The sequence below is a fragment of the Gopherus evgoodei genome, chromosome 2 (assembly GCF_007399415.2).
Source record: "Gopherus evgoodei ecotype Sinaloan lineage chromosome 2, rGopEvg1_v1.p, whole genome shotgun sequence".
Taxonomy (NCBI): Eukaryota; Metazoa; Chordata; order Testudines; family Testudinidae; genus Gopherus; species Gopherus evgoodei.
In genome coordinates this window covers 175,802,148-175,825,360 of record NC_044323.1, presented here as the reverse complement: position 1 = coordinate 175,825,360, position 23,213 = coordinate 175,802,148, and the positions used below count along the sequence as shown (strand labels likewise).

The 23,213-nt window shown below is 44.8% G+C and overlaps 1 protein-coding gene across 1 annotated transcript in view; it reads right to left on the bottom strand.

Annotated features, from left to right (window-relative positions):
* FARS2 (phenylalanyl-tRNA synthetase 2, mitochondrial) overlaps positions 1-23,213 on the bottom strand; it is a 366,541-nt gene that overhangs the window by 222,593 nt on the left and 120,735 nt on the right. The gene's annotated exons all lie outside the window — the stretch shown is intronic.

Genomic DNA, 23,213 nt, shown 5'->3' with positions numbered 1-23,213 from the left:
TAAGGAATACAACTGAAGCAACATTTTTTTTTCTTGCATGCTGTTCTCTTGGGGAGGGAGGGGAAGAAGGCAAAAACATGTAAACTGTTTCTTGATTAATTTCTGCAGGTGGTGGAGTCAGCGTTATTACCGTGCTGTACTGCGTCAGTGTCACAGACACGGGAACTGCACAAGTTCGGGGATCTGCCTTCTAAAGCCTACCAAACATGACAAAAAATAAAAAAAAATCCTGACACTGGCAGATGGCATGTGAATCACTGTAAAGGCAATTAGCAGCTCGCTGCCGGATTTTGACATGCTGGGGAGGAGAGAGGGGGTTTTCTCTGTTTGGAGCAGTTAGCACTAAAGGGGATGGAAATAGGGATTAATCTCACTTTGCTCCCACAACTGGTGCTGCTGACTTTGCGGCTGCTGTACCATAGGTGCCCCTAAGTCTCTGGTGCAGAAAGATTTGCAGCAGCAATAAAATTGCCATCTCGTTACTTTGATGACTACAAGTCACAGTTGGTGCAAAGAGAGGGGTGTTAAGCAGAATAAAGATCTGTGTAGCAAAGGAACACAGCCACCCAGCTAAGCACTGACAATGCTATGCAAAAACATTATGGAGCACTACTGAAAATATATCAAAACCCTCGAGTGTTTCTAAGAAACAACTATAAATGGATTTTTGAACTGTTAAAAAATTGGTTTTCTCTAAAAATGGTTCAGTGTGGCAGAAGGTGGTCTCAAATTTTGATCAGTTCAACTAAAACTGAATCCTGCAGCCTGATCCTTGTGGATGTGTTCCTCTTCAAATGATGCCAGTCAACAAGAAACTGAAAAGAGTAATAATACAAACTGCAATAATAAAATAATAGTTCCCATATATGGCCCCCTAGGATTCCACATGTCATGATGCTGCACATCCTGGTTACAATGAGAGCAGGAACAGAGCTCTGGCTAGACCAACTCTGACAGTTGATACCACCGTGACTGCTAACCTGTGCTACTGTCACCTTGTTCACCCATCAACCTCCCTCATATTTGTCACCTTCTTCACTGGTTATGTACTAGCTAAATCTTAGATTGTGAGATTTGTTGGTACAGTGTCAAGTACAATAAGACCCTAATCCCTGTTTGGGTTCCAAAAGCAGTGTGGCAACAGAAATAATAACTACAACAGCTCAGAGCCTCCTATTCTAAAAGCAGTCTCCTACCCTTTTTGCTAAAGAAGAATCTCCATTAGCTGTCTGAAACAGGGCCTATGATGCAAACAGTTTTGATTCGCTCAGCCGAGAGCAGCAGGAAACGTACACATTAGCTAGATCATTCAAATTCTTATAGACGGCTTCCATCTGAGACTCTAAGCGCATTTTGCAAATATTAATTAAGCCTTACAATGATGTGTCAAGTAGGTAAATTGTTATCCCAATTTTGCAATAGGTAAAGTGAAGAACACAGTAAAAAATGGCTATTGAATGACAAGCAGTTGTGGTTATGGTTTGTTTTTTTTAAGGAAATCCTGTTCTACAGTTTTAATGCAGATCTACGTTAACAGTTCAACGGAGTTATAAATGTTAATTGTGCAACTACTGCATGGAAACAAACAACAACCAACCAAAAGCAATTCCTACAATCAAGCAAGCCAGACCTTTCCCAAGTTCTAACCACTATTCAATACAAGAAATAACTATAACTTCCCAGTTAATACTGCATGTGTAGAACTACCATACTAATTGCTAGGACATGAAAAAAGATCACCGATACACTATGAAACTGCAGATCACTGTGCAGATAGAATAAAAGAAATACAAGATCAAACATTTAGAAGGCAGTCACTGGAGTACAGGAAATAATCAGCCCCGTGAGCACTGAGGTGAAGAGATAATCATTTTAAAGAACATATGAATTGCCATAGTAGATTTGATCAATGGTCTATCTACTCTGATATTTTGTGAGCTACAGAGACCACTACCAGAGGAAGTTGTAAACTCCATAAATCATAATTGTGCAATAACATGGCTATACGTGAAGTTTCTTCATCATCATCTCAGGCAGTAAATGACTGTCCTGAAGCATGAGGACTGGTAACATTTTTATCAAACCTAGTTTAGCTGCTGGTATTATTCATATTATTCATATTAATTGTAGGCCTGGTCTACACTACACGTTTATACCGATTTTAGCAGAGTTAAACCAATTTAACGCTGCACCCGTCCACACAACGAGGCCCTTTATATCGATATAAAGGGCTCTTTAAACCAGTTTCCGTATTCCTCCCCGACGAGAGGAGTAGCGCTGAAATAGGTATTACCATATCGGATTAGGGTTACTGTGGCTGTCATAAACAGATAGTTACGGGTTAATAGAACAGGAGTACTTCATGTCTCTTTTGACTGTAAAGGGTTAACAAGATCAGTGAGCCTGGCTGTCACCTGACCAGAGGACCAATCAGGGGACAGGATACTTTCAAATCTTGAGGGAGGGAAGTTTTTGTGTGTGCTGTTAGTTTTTGGTTGTTGTTCACTCTGGGGGCTCAGAGGGACCAGACGTGCAACCAGGTTTCTTTCTAATCTCTCTGATACAGTCTCTTATATGTCCAGAATAGTAAGTACTAGGTAGATAAGGTGAGTTAAGCTTATGTTTGTTTTCTTTATTTGCAAACGTGTATTTGGCTGGAAGGAGTTCAAATTTGTATTTTGCTGTAAGGATTTTAATTTGTACTTGTATACTTAGGCTGGGAGGGTATTCCCAGTGTCTATAGCTGAAAGACCCTGTAACATATTCCATCTTAAATTTACAAAGATAATTTTTAGTGTTTTTTCTTTCTTTAATTAAAAGCTTTTCTTGTTTAAGAACCTGATTGTTGTTTTTTTTTTAATTCTGGTGTGAGATCCCAGGGGACTGGGTCTGGATTCACCAGGGAATTGGTGGGGAGAAAGGAGGGAAGGGGGAGAGAAAGGTTAATTTCTCTCGGTGTTAGGATTACTTTCTCTCTCAGGGAGAGTCTGGGAGGGGGAGAGAGAAGGAGGGGGGAAGGTGGATTTTCCTCTCTGTTTTAAGATTCAAGGAGTTTGAATCACAGTAATCTTCCAGGGTAACCCAGGGAGGGGAAGCCTGGGAGAGGCAATGGTGAGGGAAAGGGTTTACTTTCCTTGTGTTAAGATCCAGAGGGACTTGTTCTTGGGGGACCCCGGGCAAGGGTTTGGGGGGACCAGAGTGTACCAGGCACTGGAATTCCTGGTTGGTGGCAGCACTACAAGTACTAAGCTGGTAACTGAGCTTAGAGGAATTCATGCTGGTACCTCATCTTTTGGACACTAAGGTTCAGAGTGGCGGTTTATACCATGACAATAGCCTCCGGGCGGTATACCACAGTGCACCACTATGACCGCTCTGGACAGCAATCTGAACTCGGATGCACTGGCCAGGTAGACAGGAAAAGCCCCGCGAATTTTTGAATTTCATTTCCTGTTTGGCCAGCATGTAGAGTTCACCAGCACAGGTGACCATGCAGAGCTCATCAGCACAGGTAACAATGCAGTCTCCTGAGAATCGAAAAAGAGCTCCAGCATGGACCGCACGGGAGGTACTGATTGCTGATCTGATCGCTATATGGGGAGAGGATTCTGTGCTAACAGAACTCTGTTCCAAAAGACGAAATGAAAAAACATTTGAAAAAATTTCCAAGGCTATGATGGAAAAAGGCCACACCAGGGACTCAGTGCAGTGCAGAGTGAAAGTAAAGGAGCTCAGACAAGCCTACCAGAAAACCAAAGAAGCAAATGGAAGGTCCGGGGCAGGGCTGAAAACATGCCACTTCTACGCTGAGCTGCATGCAATTCTAGGGGGGTCAGCAACTACTACCCAACCCCGTCCGTGGATTCCGAGGTGCGGGTGGTAATCTCAGCCATGGCTGAGGATTCTGCGGATGGGGAAGATGAGGAGGAGGAAAAGGAGGACGAGCTTGCAGACAGCACACAGCACTCCATTCTCCCCAACAGCCAGGAGCTTTTTCTCACTCAGACGGAATTACCCTCCCAGCCCTCCCAAGCCGGTAGCCCAGACAATGAAGCCATGGAAGCGACCTCTGGTTAGTGTACCTTTGTAAATATAAAACATGGTTTAAAAGCAAGCGTTTTTTAATGATTGATTTGCCCTGAGGACTTGGGATGCATTCGCGGCCAGTACAGTTATTGGAAAAGTTTGTTAACGTGTCTAGGGATGGAGCGGAAATCCTCCAGGGACAACTCCATGAAGCTTTCCTGGAGGTACTCCACAAGCCTTTGCAGGTTTCTGGGCAAGGCAGCCTTATTCCGTCCTCCATGGTAGGACACTTGACCACGCCATGCATACAGCAAGTAATCTGGTATCATTGCATGACAAAGCCTAGCTGCGTATGGTCCCAGTGATTGCTGGCATTCAAGCAACATCCGTTCTTTATCTCGCTGTGTTATCCTCAGGAGAGTGATACTGTTCATGGTAACTTCGTTGAAATTCAGGAATTTAATTAAGGGGACAGAGATGGCCATTCCTACTGGGCTGTTTGCCTGTTGCTTAAAAGAAATCCTTCCTTGCAGGTAGCCAAGCAGGGGGAGTGGAGGGGGGTAATGGCGCTGAGCTTTTTCATATTTGGCTAGCAGGGATCTTCCCTGCTACCAGTCACGCAGTGCGGGGGGAAAGGGGGTGATTAGCGTGATCTTCCATGATACCAGCCACGCGGTGGGGGGAGGGGTAAAGCGATCATCCCAGAGAATTGGATGGGGGGTGGTTTCTGCTGCTGCGTATTAACAGGAAAGAAGCAGCATTGAACGGCCTTTGCTTGCTATTTGAGAAAGGAGGGCACTGTGTACATGAAGGCTGCAGAAGCCGAAAGACAGTGGCTTACCATGGCCGCATGCAAGCTGAATTCTGATGCCTTGACCTACATCTGTGAGATCTTTGACACCAGAGTCGCAAGCACTCAATATTAAGATGCAATATGCGACCTTGTAGTGAAATCACATGTGCTATGTAAGGTGAATAATGTCGTTCACTGTGAAAGAGTATAACCATTGTTCTGTAAAATGTATCTTTTTAAATACTTCTCTCCCCTTTTTACCTCCCTCATGCAGCTGCAAATTTTTCAAGCCTCCCTACTCCATCCCAAAGGCTATCTCAGATAAGGCAGAGGAAAAAAACGACGCGAGATGAAATGTTCTCGGAAATCATGGAAGTAACCCGCAATGAAAGAGCTCATCTGAATGAGTGGAAGGACGTGGTAGCAAATTACAGGAAAGATGCCAGTGAATGTGAGGACAGGAGGGACCAACGTGAGGAGAAGAGAGATGCTCGAGATGAGAGGTGGTGGCAGGAAGATCAGAGGTGTAGGCAGGAAGATCAGTAGTGGGGGGATGCAACGCTGGGGCTGCTGCGTGATCATCCTCCGATGTCTGGTGGAGCTTCAGGAACAGCAGCACGGTCACAGAGTGCCGCTGTAGCCCCTGTGTAACCACCCTCACCACTCACCCCTGTGTAATATCCTCCTCACCCAGACGTGTAAGAACATGTGGGCGAAGGCTTCGTGCACCCACCCACTCCACCCCCGTGGACAGCCCAACCAAAAGGCTGTCATTACTTTGAAATATTTTTAGTGGCCTTTTCCTTCCCTCCTATCCTCCTCCCAAACCACACCTGGGATACCTTGTCAGTTCTCTCCCTCTTTTCATAATGACTTCTTAATAAAGAATACATGATTTTTAAACAATAGTGACTTTATTTCCTTAAGCAAGCTGTAATAGAAGTGGGAGGGTGGGTTGCTTACAGGGAAGGAGTCAATAAAGGGGAGGGGTTCATCAAGGGGAAACAAACACAACAGTCACACTGTACCCTGGCCCGTGATGAAACCCGTTTTCAAAGCTTCTCTGATGCGCACCGCTTCGTGGTGTGCTCTTCTAATCGCCCTGGTGTCTGGCTGCACGTAATCAGCGGCCAGGTGATTGGCCTCAGCCTCCCACCCCGCCATAAAGGTCTCCCCCTTACAGTCATAGAGATTGTGAAGCAGACAGCAAGCAGCAATAACAATGGGGACATTGGTTTGGCTGAGGTCTGAGCGAGTCAGTAATGTGCACCAGCGCACCTTTAAACGGCCAAATGCACATTCTACCACCATTCTGCACTCGCTCAGCCTGTAGTTGAACAGCTCCTGACTACTGTCCAGGCTGCCTGTGTATGGCTTCATGAGCCATGGCATCAAGGGGTAGGCTGGGTCACCCAGGATAACGACAGGCATTTCAACATCCCCAACTGTTATTTTCTGGTCTGGGAAGTAATTCCCTTGCTGCAGCCGTTTAAACAGAGTAGTGTTCCTGAAGATGCGAGCGTCATGAACCCTTCCTGGCCATCCCACATGGATGTTGGTGAAACGTCCCTTGTGATCCACCAGTGCTTGCAGCACCACTGAAAAGTACCTCTTGCGGTTTACATACTGGGTGCCCTGGTGCCAAGACAGGGATATGGGTTCCATCTATCACCCCCCCCCTACAGTTAGGGAATCCCATTGCACCAAAGCCATCCACTATGACCTGCACGTTTCCCAGAGACACAACCTTTCGTAGCAGCAGCTTAATGATTGCTTTGGCTACTTGCATCACAGCAGCCCCCACAGTGGATTTTCACACTCCAAATTGATTCCCAACTGACCGGTAGCTGTCTGGCGCTGCAAGCTTCCAGAGGGCTATTGCCACTCGCTTCTCAACTGTGAGGGCTGCTGTCATCTTGGTATTATGGAGTTTCAGGGCAGGGGAAAGCAAGTCACAAAGTTCCATGAAAGTGCCCTTACGCATGCGAAAGATTCGCAGCCACTGCGAATCGTCCCAAACCTGCAAAACTATGTGGTCCCACCAGTCTGTACTTGTTTCCCGCACCCAAAATTGGTGTTCAATGGCTAGAATCTGCCCCATTACCAGCAGGATCTCCAAAGTGCAGGAGCCCGCAGTTTGAGAGAATTCTATGTCCATGTCCTCATCACTCTCGTTGCCGCTCTGCTGTAGCCGCCTCCTCCTTGCCTGGCTTTGCAGGTCCTAGTTCAGCATAGAAAGCATGAGAATGCGCGAGGTGTTTACAATGTCCACGATTGCGGTCTTGATCTGAGCAGGGTCCATGCTTGCTGTGCTATGGCGTTTGCACAGTTCACCCAGGAAAAAAGGCGCGAAACGATTGTCTGCTGCTTTCACAGAGGGAGGGGTGAGGCTGTACCCAGAACCACCTGCAACAATGTTTTTTGCCCCATCAGGCACTGGGATCTCAACCCAGAATTCCAAGGGGCTGAGGAGACTGCGGCAACTATGGGATAGCTACGGACTAGCTACCCACAGTGCAATGCTCCGGAAATCGACACTAGCCTCGGTAAATGGACGCACACCGCCGAATTAATGTGCTTAGTGTGGCCGCGTGCACTAGACTTTATAGAATCTGTTTTACAAAACCAGTTTATGTAAAATTGGAATAATCTCGTAGTGTAGACATACCCGTAATGTAAACAGAAGTTTGCTCACCATGCAATTCCAAATGAGTTAATAAGAGATCATGGCTCATTTTGGTAATCCTCTTTGATACATCAGTTCATTCAGTACACAAAGCTAAGCCCTTGCCAGGCAGCAACTACTAAGTTAGCAGAAAAGTCTGTACAAAAGCAAAGAATTTGTTTTTTAAAACACACTCATGGTTTCAAGGAATATACACTTAACATTGAATAGTGCAACACGATGCTTTGTTTTCCCACCAAGTCAGACACTTTTGGGTAGAAGGACAAAACCTTAACACCAACATCTAACAAGTTTCTTGTGCCAAAGAAAATTTACCCCTTGAAGTAACGAAAGCAACGATATGATAGAAATCTAGATGCGAAGAAATACCCATTGCAAGTGGGAGTGAATGTTGAATTCCAAACAGAAAGTGCCAGTGTAACAGCTATTCCATCTAGATCAGTGTTATATGATTACTGAGAGTCAGGCCTACAGGAGGCAAGGCAATGTGACCCAGCGGAAAGAGCACTGGACTGGGACTCAAGAGACTGGGTTTCTATTTGTGGTCTGCCATTGTCCTGCTGGGTGACTGGGGCAAGCCATGTCACTGCTCTGTTCCTCAGTTCCGCCATCTGTAAAATGGGGATAATCCTTAACAGAAGACATCTAAACAAAATCACGCACCAACATGTCTCTCTGTTTTTTGAGAGTATCCAGAGACAGTGTTTCTCTAAGGACAAATAAGAGGTGCAACAAACATAGGCTGCAGTGCTTAAAGAGGCCACCATACTAGCATATCTAAGTTCTGAAACTATAGCACATGAAAAGATCAAAATTTAGTTTGGTGACCACACATCACACTTCTTAATATATTTATGTAACAGCCAAAACTGTGGTAGGAGCTTGACAGCGAAACAGGTCATTGCTCCAATAAGCTTATAGCCTAATAAGAAAATGTACAAACAAAGGAGTTGGAAAAGGGATGTAACTTTTTTCTAATTACATTAGTCTTTAATCCTCATTATATGGCTGCCAAGCCTTCAACCCTTAATTTAGTGTCAATTTTTTAATTTGTATTATATCAATTTTCTATTGATACTGTGATTTAAAAAAATAAATCTTGCCCAGTCCTCAAAGCTTTGCCCAATCACCAAATAATGCTTTTATTCTTTTCTACACTTAAATTTTCTAAGAATACATAACCTGCATTTTTCCATTTCTAACTACCAGCTGCACTCACATCTACCTATTTTTAATTCAAAGCATGATGCTACCAGAAGTCACTATGACTCCAAAACAGGAGTGAGATGCTGATTTTGCCTAGTTCTGGTGAAATGTTGAGAAGCAGAATTCTGAATAATCAACTGGCAGGAGCCCAGCCCTAGATTAACTCCACTCATATTTTATATAGCTGTTTTTACAGCTAACACATCTTTAGATGGGTAAACTGTACTCTTAATGTGTCATTTTGGATCAGACACAGCATATGCATTTTTATACACATAAACAGTACATAGGAACACATGCATTGCCATAATGGCTCAGCTCCATGTTCCATTTAATACAGTATCCTACCGCTGACGGGTGCAGGAAACCACACTGTAGGCAGAGATGGGATAATATGCCTCTTTCTCTCCATCCTCCCATTAAGGTTCCATCCTAATCTAGTAGGAATGTGCTTTTGCCTTGAAACATGAGATTTTATCTCTCCTCCAATGCTCTTTTTGTTAACATGGATAGCAAGTGCAAATATATACAGAATATAGTCTTTGGAACTCTCCCAATTAGTGTTCATGAAAGTGAGGAATTGTTATCCTGGTCTTGATTCTAAAAAATGGAGCTCAGATAATGTGCCTTAGCATAACTGGGAAATTCTAGTTAGTGCCATCAGTCTTACAGTAGTATCGTGAGAAGAATTCATTTAGTTGAGTTATAAGAAATTTCAGTCAGAGTTTATCTTTGACTGTCTCTAGTGAAAAGTGTGTGCTAATGAAGTCTGAACTAATCTGAAAGGATTCCCCTAAATCTATTTGTTCTTTTGGAATAATTCATTAGCTAAATACTTTTCAACTGTTACAATCAAAGAAGAATTCCTGACTGGAGCCTTATTTCAGTGGATTCCAGTAACTTTTCTAGTATTGCAGTCCCCAATTCTATCTTGCATCAATCAACGTTCTGAAACATAATTCAGTGACAGTCTCAGCCACTGATAGTAAGGAGATGAGATGATGCATGAAGAGCCCAGTTTCTGAATTAGGATGGTATCTATTCTCAGAAGTAGAAGAAAAAATGGTTACCTACCTTTCTTAACTGTTGTTCTTCGAGATGTGTTGCTCATGTCAATTCCATGCTAGATGTGTGCGCACCCACATACACAGTTGTCAGAGACTTTTGCCTAAACAGTATCCATAGGGCTGGCTGTGTCTCTCTTGAATGCCATGCTAACGCATCGGTATATTAGGTGCCACCAGCCCTACGCTCTCTCAGTTCCTTCTTACCAGCAACTCAGACAGCAGGGCAGGAGGGCGGGTAATGGACTGGACATGTGCAACATGTCTCGATGAACAACAGTTACACAAGATAGGTAACCATTTTTTCTTCTTCGAGTGTTTGCTCATGTCGATTCCATTCTAGGTGATTCACAAACAGTATTCCTGGAGGTGGGCTCTGAGTTCATGGTCATGCAGCTTGCAACACTGCTCTACCAAAGCCAGCATAGTCTTGGGCCTGCTGGGTAAGCATGTAATGAGATATAAATGTGTGGACGGATGACCAGGTGGCAGCCCTACAGATATCCTGGATCAGCACTTGAGCTAGGAAAGCTATTGAAGAGGCCTGCGCCCTAGTTGAATGGGTGGTCAAAATCGCTGGAGGAGGCACCTTTGTCTGATTGTAGCTGTAGTGGTTACAGGCAGTGATCCAAGACCAAATTCTCTGAGCAGACACTGGACATCCTTTCATCCTGTTGGCCACTGCGACAAACAACTGTATCATCTTACGAAACAGCTTGGTCTGCTTAATGTAAAAGGTTAGCGCCCTTCTGACGTCGAGAGAGTGCGTTGTAAAGATAAACACGTTACAGGGATGTTGTAAAGATAAACACATTAAAGATTGCCAAGCGCTCAGATATCATTGTGCAGGCCATTGAAGTACCTTAGATAGAGAGTCACTGGAGAAAAAGAGATTTTGTTTTCCACTAAAATATTTGTGATGGGGGTAACAGACTCAAGAGAGAGAGTTAAATTACTCTGGAAGCCTTGTTTGAGACATACAACTTTAATTCAGCATAACACTGGAGGTGTTTTATGTGTCCATGTGCTCAGACCATTGATATGCAATAGTAACCTTAACTTCACCTTAAAGCAGAGGTCCTCAAACTATGGATCATACCCTCCCATCCCCAGGGGATTGTGGAGAACGTTCAAGGGAGCATGGCTGGGGCAGGGAGGGAGCACCACCCAGCTCTACCCTTGGTCCCGCCCCCAGCTGTGGCCCCTGCCTTGGCCTCCTTACCCCTGTCCACGTCCCCTCAGCCCTGCTGCCCCACTCCCAGCCCCAGCTTTGGGGCGGGGGGTATGTGGCAGACAGCGGTAAGGGTGGGTGGCAAGGTAAAAAGTTTGGGCACCACTGACTTAAAGGTTTTGTAAGGATCTGATTATGTGTACTCCTCTCTATTATATCTATACATACATACATACACACATTTAAATACTTAAAGATTCCTGTAGTGTTAGTACTCAAAAGGATGTTAGGACAGGTAGAACATATTGAGCTTGCATATTGGATAGGCCATATGCACCATCTGTTGAAACATTTTAATGCAATTTATCAGGCAAGACCCAAAATAAAGAGCTGATGAGACATTAAATTTCCCATTCCCCCAAACTCCTTACCCTCCCACTGCTTGATATATAAATCAAAATCCTACATCTCTAAAATGTAACTCAGACTATATTAATAAATTAAACAAGTAAAACTTATTTTTAATTTATAATGCTGCCTTGTAAAACCCTACAAGGCAGCATTAACAAAGTTTTTCCATTAGCTACTAATTCACTGCTTATTAAGCATGATACTGAATTTGGATGTGTCAAAACCAGAGCTAAAACAACTGAATGGTTAAGAATCTGGAGCTGCCATTTTCCTTTAGAAAGCAGGTGTAAAAATAAACAAAATAATCAGATGTTTAGAGTGTTACAGCTAAGATTACACATTAAAATTTTTATTGTGCAGAAGATGGCAGCACTGGGCTCAGTAACACTTGAAGTACTGGAATTCAATACTGTAGCTAAGCTGTCAGTGTTTTAAAACAGGAAAAAAACAGACATTTTGAGGATTAGCATCTAACTTCCACCTCACACGATACTTTGTGGCAAATATGCTTCTGCCTTATAACCTCTCACACTCAGAGGAAGAGTTTGCTTCAGTGAAATTAGTTTAATTACTGCAAACTCTTTTCTTTGTGTTTCTCTGTCTTTGAGAAAGACACTTTATCATGCTCATTAGTCTTCGCTTAAAACAATCTTAGGACTGAATATATAAGGACTGACAACAATAAATTGTCAGCAAAAGTTCTTTCACTGTAACTTCAAGGTATTATACACAATCCTTTGAACCTCAGCACTGCACAGCAATGTTTGAACCTAGAACACAAACGAATGCAAACTGTGCACAGTGTCTCCATATTCTTGTCAAAGGCCTCATTCTGTCACTGACGTCGGAGCAATCCCCTTTCCTTCCATTTTAGCCAACTGACATTTTCCGTGCCAAACCCTCCTCATATCCACTGCATTCATCCTCAGCCTCAAAAAACAGGCAAATGGCCATCTCTGAGGGCTATAACAATGCTACTTTCTGAACTGGAGATACATCTACAGCAACAAGCCTTGCCAGCTCTCCCCACAAGCAGCTTCAGTACAGCAGCACTCATGATTTAGGCTAAGGTTTACTCATGGGGATTTTCAGTAAAAATCATGGACAGGTCACAGGCAATAAAAAAAATTCACGGCCGCTGCTTTGGTGGGTCTTGGGGACCAACGGCTGGCCCCTACTCTGGCGGCGAGGGCTGACTGGCCCCGGCTGCCTGCTGCTCTGAGGTCCTGAGGGATTGCTGCTCTGATGGTCCCTGGGGTGGTCCCTGAAACTGCTGCTGCACCGAGACTGCTGCTCTAGGGCTGCCCCAGGGACAGCAGCCCCAGCCGCTGCTTGGGCAGCCTTGGAGTCAGCCACACTGGTAGCTGCGGAAGTCCCAGAGGTCCCAGAATGTCACCAAATCCGTGATTTCCATGACAGACTTGCAGCCTTACTCATGGTTCACAAGCACTCGGTGTGAGATATCGGATAGCGTTTACATCTAGAGCTGGAACTACTGTTTTTCAAAAAGTCTTAATTACAAAAATATACATCCTACTAATTATTACTACTATGATTCATTATTATTTGTATTGCAGAAGAGCCTAGGGGCCCTCATCATGGATCAGAATCCCATTGTACTAGGAGCTGTACAAACACAAAACCAAAAGACCCCAAAGAGCTTATGTTGTGCTTAAAAGCTTCAATACTTCATTTTCTAATTGTTGAGTGTTAATTATAGTAACCAGAACTTTATATTAAAATGACTTTTATACATGAATTTTAATATAAATAATATTTAAATACACAGTTTTACTATTAGGAAAAACGCCCCACACAACATGAAATCTAAAAAAAATCTAGAACAAGATTTTATACTGATTATGATATAGAATTTCCTTCTATCTAGCTCTCTCTGTTTGCACTACAGCAAATTTCTAAAGATCTGCATCACTAACTTCAGCCTTAGGGGAACATGTAACTACATTCCTTACTCTGTGCCTTTGGAATAATACGAATTTTCTAAACAGTTGAAATAAATCTCTACACCATGGAAACAGGTGGAGTTTTTTCGGTTTTAGATAGATTAGATATGCTGCTAGAAATTAAGCCAGAAGGGACCATAAGATCATCAAGTTTGACCTGCTGTATCCTTCTGTATTACACAGACCTATAAATTTAACTCAATTTGATGACCAGATATCTTCCAGAAAGGTATCGAGTCTTGATCTGAAGACATCAAGAGACAGAGAATCCACTACTTCCCTTGGTTGTTTGTTCAATGATTAATCACTCTCATTGTTAGAAATTCGTGCCTTATTTCTAACTTGAATTTGTCTGGTTCAGCTTCCAACCATTGGTTATACCTTTTTCCACAAGATTAAAAAGCCCTTAGTACCCAGTATTCTCTCCCCATGAAGGTATTTATGCGCTGTAATCAAATCACCCCTTAATCTTCTTTTTCATAAATTCATAAAGCTCTATACATCTCTCATTATAAAGGACTTACTCGAGCCCTCCAATCATTTTTGTGGTTCTTTTCTGAACATTCTCTACTTTTTCAGCATCCTTGTTAAGCTGTGGTTACCAGACCTGTGTATGCAGTATTCCAGAAATGGTCTCACCAATGCCATACACAGAAATGCAAACACCTCCCTACTCACTTCTCCCCTTTTTATACAAGTCTGGACCACATTAGACCATTTTGACACATCTTCACGTAGGGAGCTCACACTGAGTTGATTATTTACTATAACCTCTACATTCTTTTCAGAGTCACTTCTTTCCAGGATACAGTTCCCCATTTTATAGGCATGACCTGCATTTCTTGTTCCTAGAGGCATAATTTTGCATTTGGCTGTATTAAGCACATTTTGTTCAAATGGGCCCAGTTTATCAAGCAACCCAGATGGCTCTGTATGACTGCCCTGTCTTCAGCATTATTTATCACTTCAAAACTAGTTACACAGGCAGGCCGAAGACCTGGAGACAAAGTTTGGCACCATATTCTCAGTGGGGTTATAAGAGTAGTCTTCCTAATCTATGCATTGCAATTTTCTTTTAAACAGTCAATAATCTTCCAATCTCTCCTCTCCCTTTCACACTTCAGGGTTTTTATTTTGGAATCAAACATCATCACAATGGGCACCCTGACTGACCTCAATACACAGACCAAGGTCTGAATGGGTATGAAGAATGAACAATCTCCATATCCCATCAAGGATAAGGCTCCAGGATAAGGCTGAGGTCAGCTGTAGAATCTTGGGTGAGGAAATCTGGCACAGTTTTTCTTAATATCAGAAGCAGCTGAACCTTTACAGTGAGGTATGACACTAAAACAACCCTATACAAGATAAAGCAATGAAATTTCAAATTAATGTTTGTTGTCTCTGTCATTTGGGTTCTTTGTAACACATTTTGAAGGTCAATGTCAGACACTGGAGACCTAGCAGGCTGAGAGTTATGCTGCAAGGAAAGACAGAAAAAGACTGTGGAATCTTTTTTTTTTAATATAAAAAGACAAACATAAATAAATAAATAAATAAATAAACAAACCCCAGATGACCAGGAAAGAGGGCAGTGAATGAAGCTAATAAAGCTTTTGCTCTTGCACAAATCTGACTGTTTTTAAGTACATATTCTTTTTAAAGGGGACTGAAATCAAAGAACGGTTTCTGTCACAGATGGTCCAAGTTTACTTTGTCCTGCCTCAGCGGAGGAGGTTGGACTTGATGACCTCCTTGGGTCACTTCCAGCTCTACATTTCTGTGATTCTCTGTAAAGAGAAGTGAGTATCAGAAGCATCTTCAGTAGAAGAGAGTAATTGGAAAACAATACTTTATCCCAGATTCCATAGAGCATTATAGCTACAATGGAATTCTTCACTCAAAACTAAATGTTCAAAACTGAAAATCTTAAATAATTTGGCAATATCATTTGAATTTGATACATCCTCAAGTTATCCACCAAGACACTGTATTAAGATATTACAAGCAGGAGAACTGTCATTGCAAGACCCATGCAGTGTTGTTGTAACTATGTCAGTCCCAGTATATCAGAGAGACAAGATGGGTGAGGGAATATATTTTACTGGACCAACTTCTTTTGGTGAGAGAGACAAGCTTTTGAGCTACAAAGAGCTCTTCTTCAGTTTTGGGAAAGGTACTAGGAGTGTCACAGCAAAACAGTTTAGCTTTAGAATAAGTAGTTAGCATATATTCTAAGGGACCATTCAAGGTAAAGTATTACTACTTAACTTCTAATGCCTAACAGCTTTGGGGCAGGGAACTTGTCTTTTAATCAGCCTATAAATCTCATCTATATTTCTGCCCAAATACATAAAAAAAATAATAATAGACAGCATAAAAATCATCCAATGTGTGGCATCCTCAAGGCCTCTTTAAAATATAGCCATAACAGAGCCCTGTGCACATGCAACTTAATTATGAGTGATAGCTTTTGGTAGTCTCACAAACAAACACTTCACATTTAAGCAATAATACAAAGGGGGGAAACGTAATTGTAGGTAAGGCTGTATTTTTTTCCCATGGAAAAGTGCTATTTTATATGGAAGAAAAAGGCAAATTTCACTGGGCAACATCAAATTTCATAAATAATGGCTCACATCAACCAAAAATGTGTTGTAAGGGGCTAGAAGTGTTTTGTTAGGAATAAGTAGTTTCTATTCATTGTTTACTAATTTGGAGCTTTACTTCAAAATTTTCAGTGTATCTAAGAAAACTTGGATATAAATTATTCAAAAAACATTTTAATAAAAGCAGCTTAAACACACATTCTAAAACTTTTACTGTAGGAAAGGTTTTGTTCATCTTAAGTTCATTCTGCTGCAGCATCCTGTATGAATGCAAACTCCCTTGTTTCTACTCTGGTCATCAGTTAGCAGTGCAGCATAACATGAAAAGGATGTTTTGGCACTTAGCTTGCTTTGTGTGCCAGTTCACAGGCTAACTGAAATATTCCCCAGCTGTGGCCTAGTCAGCCAAAAATGAATAATTTTTTTGTTTGTTTTCTTTTTAAATTCCATTCCATCCTACTGTGCTGAGTTCTAGAGTATCTCCCATGGAGATTCTGAGTTAGCATTTTTCACAAAAGTGAGCAACTGGTGGGAAATTTTAAATTCATGTTTTTCATAGAGCAGTCAATCTCATGTTTTCCATGTAATCTGTGACAACTGTGAAAATAATGTAGCTTCATTTATAGGCAAGTATGCTGGGTGAAGTTCTGAGGCACACAACGACAAAAACCATGTGGAAATTGTGGTGTTCGCTTCCCAGGAAAAGATGAAGATCTCTCCCGGCATATGGGCAGGATGATAAACAAAGTACTGTTCAAAGGTGCTGGAGAAGCATGAAACCCTATAAATAGGCTTGGTAGAATTATTTTTTTTCTTTTCACAATTTTTTTTCAAATTTTTAACCATTTTTATGTTTACAGTTGTGGGAAATTAAGGGGGAAGTAGGATTGGCGGTAGTACTAGGACACTGACAATGGGGCAGTAGGAGGATCCTTGTGCTACTGAGGGACCCAAAATACCCAGACACAGGATGCAGGGAAGGCTGCAGTTCAGGCCACCAGAGCACAGGCCTTTGACCAGGGCTGAAAGGAGGAAGATCAGTTCTCTGTCATGGGCGAGGCCACCCCACTGCTGAACAGTCCCTGCCTGGGGACAGCCCCCACACTCGTGACTAATGAGTGAGTGCAGGACTATGACAGCGGAGCCAGTGACACTGTATCGTTGCAGGTGCAAGGCAGGCTACGGTCCTAGCAGGGCAGACCAGAGACCTCCCTGGCTGGGACTGCAAGGAGGAGGAGAACAAGCCCCCGACTGTAGAGGGGGCCACTCTGCTGATGAATGGCTCTGTCCCCTACAGCTGAGAGCTCATCCTCCACCTTGCAGCCCTGGCCAAGGTTCTCTACTCTGCCCTGCCAGGACCATAGTCTTCCCCACAACCTCCGCCAGCAAGAATCCAGTGTCACTGGCCCTGCAGCTGTGCAGAGACCCCTCTGCAGCTCCACTGTCACAGACCCACTCCTTCTCTCCTGTGTGCAGGGCTGCAGAGGGTGAACTGTGCTGCTGCTGCTGCAGGGCCAGTGATACCCAGTTTCTACAGGCCCAAGCGGGAGGCTGCATTCACACTAACTTGTACGGATGAATATGCTTTTCACCAATTTCAGTGTGTCAGCTGAAATCAATGTATAACAACATCTATCAATTTAAATTGAGTCCTGCCAAGCCTTTATGCAGAGAGAAGAGACGGAATCATAAAAACAGTCCTCTGTGCACTATGGGATGGAGACTTTGGAAAGGAAGTTCCAGTCATCCCAGCAATTAAGATGAAGGAACTAGGAGGCACAATTTTGATTTCTAACAGCCATGAGAAGTACTTCCCTTCTGGTCATAGTGTCAGAGTAATACTAAGGATTCTGAGAATCTATGAATTTGAGTCATAATAATAAACAAGGCACCAGCATACATAAATGTTTAGTTGGCACTTTGGGGATATTCTGAAATCAGTGTGAATGAAACAGTAGCAACTAATATGTGTGTAGGCTACATCAAGTCATATGCAGTAATTACAAGCCACATTTTGTAAAAGACGGTTACTCACCTTTGTAACTGTTGTTCTTCGAGATGTGTTGCTCATATCCATTCCAGGTAGGTGTACGCGCCGCGCGTGCACGTCTGCCGGAAGCTTTTTACCCTAGCAACTCCAGTGGGCCGGCAGGTCGCCCCCTAGAGTGGCGCCAGTATGGCACCAGATATATACCCCTGCCGGCCCACCCGCTCCTCAGTTCCTTCTTGCCGGCTACTCCGACAGTGGGGAAGGAGGGCGGGCGTGGAATGGATATGAGCAACACATCTCGAAGAACAACAATTACAAAGGTGAGTAACCGTCTTTTCTTCTTCGAGTGATTGCTCATATCCATTCCAGGTAGGTGATTCCCAAGCCTTACCTAGGCGGTGGGGTCGGAGTGAGAGGTCATGGCCTGGAGTACTGCAGAGCCAAAGGCCGCATCATCTCTGGACTGCTGAACCAGGGCGTAATGGGAAGCGAATGTGTGGACCGATGACCAGGTCGCCGCTCTACAAATCTCTTGGATTGGCACGCGGGCAAGGAAAGCCAGCGATGATGCTTGTGCTCTGGTGGAGTGAGCAGTCACACGGCCCGTTGGAACGTGGGCCAGGTCGTAGCAGGTCCTGATGCAGGAGGTAACCCAGGAAGATAACCTCTGGGAGGAAATCGGCAGCCCCTTGACCCGGTCCGCTACCGCCACAAATAACTGGGGGGACTTGCGGAAGGGTTTGGTCCTGTCCACATAAAATGCTAGCGCCCGACGGACATCGAGCGAGTGGAGCTGTTGCTCCCTGCGGGACGAATGAGGCTTTGGGAAAAAGACTGGGAGGAAAATCTCTTGGTTAACATGGAAAGCTGAGACCACCTTGGGAAGAAAGGCAGGGTGAGGCCTCAGCTGTACCTTGTCTTTATGGAAGATGGTATACGGTGGGTCCACTGTGAGGGCCCTCAGCTCAGACACTCGTCTAGCTGAGGTAATGGCCACTAGGAAGGCGGTCTTCCACGAGAGGTAGAGCAGGGAGCAAGTAGCTAATGGCTCGAATGGAGGGCCCATGAGCCGAGTTAGGACCAGGTTGAGGTCCCATGAAGGGGCCGGAGGGCGGATTTGTGGATAGAGCCGCTCCAGTCCCTTCAGGAATCTCGCCACCATAGGGTGGGAGAAGACAGAACATCCGTCCATTCCAGGATGAAACGCAGAGATGGCCGCTAGATGGACCCGGAGGGACGACAACGCCAGACCCTGGGTCTTGAGGGACCAGATGTAGTCTAAAATAGTGGTGACGGGAGTCTCCATAGGGCGAAGAGCTTTCTCTGAACACCAGCAGGAGAAATGCTTCCACTTAGCTGAGTAAGTCGCCCTGGTGGAAGGCTTTCTACTGCCCATGAGAACCTCCCGAACCGGGGTAGAACAGCGCAACTCGGAGCCTGTCAACCACGCAGGAGCCATGCCGTAAGGTGTAGAGACGGAAGGTCCGGGTGACAGAGCCTGCCGTGGTCCTGGGTGATCAGGTCCCGATGTAGGGGCAGGGTAACTGGGTTGGCTACTGAGAGGTCCAGCAACATGGGGTACCAATGGTGTCTGGCCCATGCTGGAGCTATGAGAATCACCCGGGCTCTGTCTCTGCGCACCTTGAGGAGAACCCTGTGTATCAGCGGAACGGGAGGGAATGCGTAACACAGGTGGGCTGTCCATGGGATCAGGAATGCATCTGCTAGAGACCCTGGTTCCCGACCCTGGAAGGGTGCTAACGGAAGGATCTGCTCACCCGATCCGCTAGAGTGTTCCACACTCCCGGGAGATAGGAGGCGGAAAGGTGAACCGAATGGGCTATGCAAAACTCCCAGAGGCGCATTGCCTCGAGACACAGGGGAGAGGACCTGGTGCCGCCCTGCTTGTTGATGTAAAACATGGTCGTCGTGTTGTCGGTGAACACCGCGACACAATGACCTTGAAGGAGATGGACAAATGCTTGACAAGCAAGGCAGACCGCTCTCAGCTCTCGTATGCTGATATGGAGATTGATCTCTTGAGGTGTCCACAAGCCCTGAGTTCTCTGGGTGCCGCAGTGTGCCCCCCAGCCCAGATCTGAGGCGTCCGTGGTCAGGGATGCCGAGGGTTGGGGCGGATGGAACGGGAGTCCCGCACAGACTACGGACTGGTCCAGCCACCAGCGAAGAGAGTCCAGCACCCTCTGAGGAACGGTGACGACTGTGTCCAACGAATGTCTGGCCGGCCGATACTGCGCAATGAGTCATGATTGAAGAGGCCTCATGAGGAGTCGGGCATATGCCGTTACGAACGTACAGGCTGCCATGTGGCCTAGAAGGGCCAGACATGTTCGTAGAGAGGTCAGCGGGGCCGCCTGCAAACGTAGAATGATGGCCGACAGCGACTGGAACCTGGGCAAGGGTAGCAAGGCCCTGGCCAGGGTAGAGTCCAGAACGGCCCCGATGAACTCTATCCACTGCGTGGGGAGCAGAGTAGACTTGTCCACATTGATGACGAGGCCCAAGGCAGCAAAGAGGGTGCTGATCCTGTCGACATGGACGCGGACCTGCAGCTCCGATGTGCCTCGGATCAGCCAGTCGTCCAGGTAGGGGAAGACGTGAATGCGGCAACGTCGAAGGTGTGCGACGACGACTGCCATGCATTTTGTAAACATCCTCGGGGCCGTAGAGAGGCCAAACGGAAGGACCGCAAATTGATAATGTTGGCGGCCGACCACAAAGCGGAGGAAACGTCTGTGTTGGGGGGCAATGGAGATGTGAAAGTAAGCGTCCTGCATATCGAGGGCAGCGTACCAGTCTCCGGGATCCAGGGATGGGATGATGGTTCCAAGGGATACCATGCGGAACTTCAACTTCACGATATACTTGTTGAGTTCCCGCAGGTCGAGGATGGGCCTGAGGCCACCCTTGGATTTGGGGATTAGAAAGTAGCGGGAATAAAAACCCTTGCCCTTCTCGTTTTCCAGAACCGCCTCTATGGCTCCCTTGACAAGGAGTGCGTGTACCTCCTGATGGAGGAATTGCTCGTGAGAGGGGTCCCTGAAGAGGGACGGGGATGGAGGGGGGGAGAGGGGGGCGAAGAAAACTGCAGGCGATAACCGGCCTGCACCATACGCAAGACCCAACGGTCCGACGTTATTCGGGTCCACGCCGGGAGGAAAAAAGAAAGGCGGTTGGAAAACTGCGGGGAGGGATCCGTAGGGGAAACTGGTACTGCGCCCTCGGGCGCACCTTCAAAATGAAGGCTTAGACCCTGGAGGGGCCTTGGTTCTGCCCCGTTTGGCCACCGGACTGCCTACGGCGGTTGTTCCTGCTGCGGCGCCTAGAGAGATCCTGCTGGGGTGGAACTGAGGGTACGGCCGCCGCTGCTGCTGCTGGTGAACAAGTACAGGAGAGCTAGGGACGTGGAGGTCAGCAAGCCGCACTCCACAGTTCCAGCAACCGACACGGCGGTAAGAAGGAACTGAGGAGCGGGTGGGCCGGCAGGGGTATATATCTGGTGCCATACTGGCGCCACTCTAGGGGGCGACCTGCCGGCCCACTGGAGTTGCTAGGGTAAAAAGTTTCCGGCAGATGTGCACGCGCGGCGCGTACACCTACCTGGAATGGATATGAGCAATCACTCAAAGAAGAATAAATAAATAAATAACAAATTGGACATTTTGGTTTTGTCTGTATTAAATTTAGTACAAGGCCCTGTATATTTAATCTTTAACTAAACAACAAAAGAAAGTAAGAGAAGCTTTATAGTATTTCAATGGCTAGTATGTGTTTCATACTAGTGCTAAGCCTAGGCACTTCTATTTGCAAAGTGAAATCTGAACAAACTGGGGCAAGTGGAGGATTGAAAGCCTACTGCAACTTGAATCGCAAGTAAATAAGAAGACTCCTCAAACTAAAAACAAGCCTCCCACTACATCTCACCAGAGAAGTTAATACACTTTCAAGCTTTAAACTCTTTCACAGTTCCTACTTGTTTTTTCCAATCTGTAATATCCTCTGAGCAATCTCAAAATAAAATGTCTTCTTTTCTCAACAACTTTGTCTCTTTCTGTTTGACAAACTGATTCCTTCCTTTTTGTTCCCCACCTGCAATGCATTTTGTTTTGAATGACTGAAATTAACAGGACTCTTTTGGTCTGTACATCATCATCATCAACTGACCTGATGAGAAACTGTTTTCCCATCCCATTAAAACTCAAGATTTCAAAAATACTCCTGGTTAGTCCTCAGTGCAGAACGGAGTCCTTTCAAAGATTTTCAAGGAAAATGAGAGAGATGCCCCATCTGAATCTGGGCGAGACTTGAACCTGGGTCTCCCACATCCAAGGTGAGTGCCCTAAGCACTTGGGTATTAATTATTCTGGGATGATGCCCTCTCAATGTTTCCCATTGGAGCTGTCCCACTTTGCATAAATAATTAAATGTTCACTGGGCCAGAGACAGACTGACTCCATACTAGTGGTCAGGGCACTCACCTGGAATGTGAGAAACCCAGGTTAAAGCCTTACTTCAAAGAATATTTAAAAAGAGTCTACTAAAGATAGATGTATGTCTATATCAGAAACACAACCGTGGCCCAGCTCCAGCACTGCAGCTTGCACTGGTGTAGCATAGACAGTTACTGCAGCAACAGAAGGGGTTCTTCCATCACTGTAGGTAATCCACCTCTCTGAAAGGGGGTAGCGCTGTCTACACTCGGGTTTAGGTTGGCTTAACTACATCTCTCAGGGCTGCAAATGTTTCATATCCCTGAGCGATGTAGCTAGGTTGATCTAAGTTTTTGGTGTAGACCAGGCCAGAAATAACTTAAGAAAACTCATAGCAACAAAACACACTAAATATACCATAACAGGAACACCTGGAGGCAGCAGTCTTCCCCCTTTGCACAAAATACATGAGTAGTATTCCAAAGGACCATTGGTATGTAGTAAACGACAACTGCTGTTTATTCCGGAGGAGCTACAGGTTCCCATCCTCTCCAAAAATCAAGGCCATGAAATAGTGAATTTGAAAATACTTGAAAAGTAATCCCATTATCTTTTTCTTTCCTTTTTTGCAATCTTTAAAGGATAATTCATGTCAGGCAACCAACCATAGCTCTGTAATTTCAATTAGATTAATTGCTGTTGCTCTTGAAACAGTACATGATCATCAGTACAAATAAACAACATATAAAAGGAGAATATTTACCCAATTAACACATAGTGGCAGCTAAGATGCCACAATGTTCTATGTGTGTGCTGTTTTGCTAATAGCATTTTTTAATCAT